The 3,030-nt window shown below is 48.5% G+C and overlaps 1 non-coding gene across 1 annotated transcript; it reads left to right on the top strand.

Moving 5' to 3' along the window:
* Positions 1-459: 459 nt before the first annotated feature.
* On the top strand, positions 460-598 carry LOC123414443. Its single transcript, XR_006614411.1, has one exon. It is a non-coding gene; the product is annotated as a small nucleolar RNA Z247 (small nucleolar RNA).
* The last annotated feature ends 2,432 nt before the right edge of the window (positions 599-3,030 follow it).

Genomic DNA, 3,030 nt, shown 5'->3' on the forward strand with positions numbered 1-3,030 from the left:
AGAGCCTGCCTCGGATCCATCCATGGCGATTTCATCCACAAATTCCTTTCCCTTATCTCCGTTTGCACACAACGCAATAGAGAAGCTCACGAGAGGGAACGAGGCGTTATGCCGCGCCACTGTCCTCTCCGCCATCAGGGGAACGTAGATGGAAAACTTCCTCGACGTCAATCAAGCGGTTCCACCCATGACCATTGAGGTCACCGCCGACGACGGAAAAACCAAGACCAAGGCCCCGAACCAAGAGTTTGGCGTGTGGTATGCGCATGATCAGCATGTTTTATCTTACCTGCTGACCATGCTGCCGCACGAGATGGCTGTTCAAGTGGCAACTTGCCACACCTCAACGGAGCTATGGAACACCGTGCAAGGGATGCTCCAATCGCAGACCCGTGCACAAACCGTCAACCTCAGAATTCCCCTCCCCAATCTTCGGAAGGGCAACTCCACCATCACCGAGACATGGATGATGAGGAGGTGATCTCTCACATCCTTGCCAGACTCGATGAGGAATTCGATCCGGTGGTGCCGACCATGTGCTCCCCGATCGAACCTGTCAAGATCCCAGAGCTTTACTCATAGCTCCTGAGCTTTGAGACTCGCCTGAATCATCGAGGCGGGTCATCTCAGTCATCTGCAAATGCGGTGGCGCGTGGACGTGGCCGTGGAAATGACAATGGAGATCATGGCCGAGGTCGTGGCGGCGGTGATCGTGGTCGTGGCAACGATCGTGGTCGCGGTTGCAGCAACATGGGAGGACACAACAGCAATGGCAGCGGTGGCACTGGGAACTACAACAACAATCCCTCTGCCAGACCGACGTGCCAGATCTGTGGCAAAACCCGGCCACCCTGCATGGAAGTGCTGGAAACGCTACGACTCCTCCTACCAAGGGGGGGGGGGGGTTGAGGAGCGCTCGGCAAACATGGCCGCTCCTCAGTATGGGGTTGACACCAACTGGTACATGGACATTGGTGCAACCAATCACATCAACAACGCTCTGGAGAAGCTAACCGTCCGGGAGAGGTACACCGGCAACGAGCAAATCCACACCGCAAACGGGTCAGGTATGTCTATTGATCATATTGGCATACAACTATTTCTACCCCAGATCGAGATCTTCATCTAAACGATGTTCTTCATGTTCGGGAGGAAACTAAATACTTGATCCCCGCAAATAAACTTGCTCTTGATAATGCTACTATTGTTGAGATTCACCCTCACTTTTTCCTCGTCAAGGACCTGGAAACGAGGAGGGTTCTTCTTGGAGGCAGGCGTAGAGGAGGCCTCTACCCTGTGAAACACACCGGGGAAACGTCCAGAAGCAAGTGCTCATTGTCACCAAACCCTCAATAGATTGGTGGCATCGACGTTTAGGTCACCCTTCTTCCACTGTTGTTAGGAAGATTCTTAGTGAGAATAAACTCCGTGTTCAATAATGATGACAATAAGCTTGTATGTGACGCTTGTCAGAAAGGCGAAAGTCACTAGTTACCTTATCCTCAATCTTTGAGTGAATCAAAATTTCCTCTAGAACTTATTTTCTCTGATGTGTGGGGTCCTTCTATTGAAACAGTCGGTAGAAAAAAAATACTATGTGAGTTTCATAGATGACTTTAGTAAATTCACTTGGATTTACCTCATCAAACACAAATCTGAAGTCTTTCACAAGTTTCATGACTTCCAAATCTAGTAGAACGACAATTTGATCGAAAAATCCTTGCTCTTCAAACCGATTGGGGAGGAGAATATGAAAAACGGAACTCCTTCTTTACCAGAACTGGCATCTCTCATCATGTATCATGCCCTCATGCTCATTAACAAAATGGGTTAGCTGAGCACAAACACCGTCACATCGTTGAAGTTGGACTCTCCTTGCTTGCTCAAGCCTCCATGCCCTTCAAGTTTTGGGATGAGGCATTCATCGTTGCCACTTACTTGATCAATAGGATGCCAAGTAAAGTAATAAAACATGAAACTCCTCTCACTAGACTATTTGATGAAACTCCTGATTATTCTTATCTCCGAGTGTTTGGATGTGCGTGTTGGCCCAACCTACGTCCACACAATAACCACAAACTGCAGTTTCATTCCAAGCAGTGTGTTTTCCTCGGATATAGCAATCATCACAATGGCTACAAATGTCTTGATATCCCTACAGGACGTGTTTATATTTCCAGGGATATCTGGTTTGATGAACATGTCTTTCCCTTTTCCACTCTTCATCCTAATGTCGGCGCTCGTCTACGGGCTGAAATCCTCCTACTTCCTCCCCATCTGCTTAATCCTACTGATCAAGGAGGCGAAATAGTGGATGATCATATGAATAATAGTACTGCTACTAACAGACCTGATGCAGATGCAGCCAGTCACGGAGGAGGAACTACACCAGTTGCAGCTCCTGACGCCCCTGCACCAACAACTGGTGTTTTTGGTCATCATTTTATGTAGCACAACAACAGTAATCTTCAGCACGACACGGGACACCGTGCAAATTTCTCTGTACCCCCCGATCCCGAGAGATCCGGCTGCGGCGCAGAACCCAGCGTCCACACAGAGACTGGCGCATCACCAACTACATCTGGCACGGATGACGCGCCGCCAGATGGAACCATGTACACCTCCTCCTCATCACACCATAATGAGAGGGCGCAGACTCCAGGAAGTGTGGCGCCTATAAGCGGGTCTCGCGCCAACAGCACAACATCAAGGGAAAAGCCCCAGGCTCGAGTAATAGCTTCAACAACTGCGACAGCTTCAACAACTGCACAATCATCTGTACTTGCTGAGTCCGAGCGTCCCAGTACACGGTCATAGAAAGGTATTTTCAAACCACTAGTTCCTAAAGATGGAACAACCAGGTATGACAAGAACTTCAAGTTTGTAAGTCTTGCTGTCACTAGAGAACCCCGAGACTTATCAGAATCTCTAAATGATAAAAACTGGAGACATGCTATGGAGGTAGAGTATGATGCACTTATGAAAAATCAAACTTGGCATCTAGTCTCACCTAAGCAAGGAAGAAACATT

Source organism: Hordeum vulgare, chromosome 7H, assembly GCF_904849725.1.
Source record: "Hordeum vulgare subsp. vulgare chromosome 7H, MorexV3_pseudomolecules_assembly, whole genome shotgun sequence".
NCBI classification, from domain to species: Eukaryota; Viridiplantae; Streptophyta; class Magnoliopsida; order Poales; family Poaceae; genus Hordeum; species Hordeum vulgare.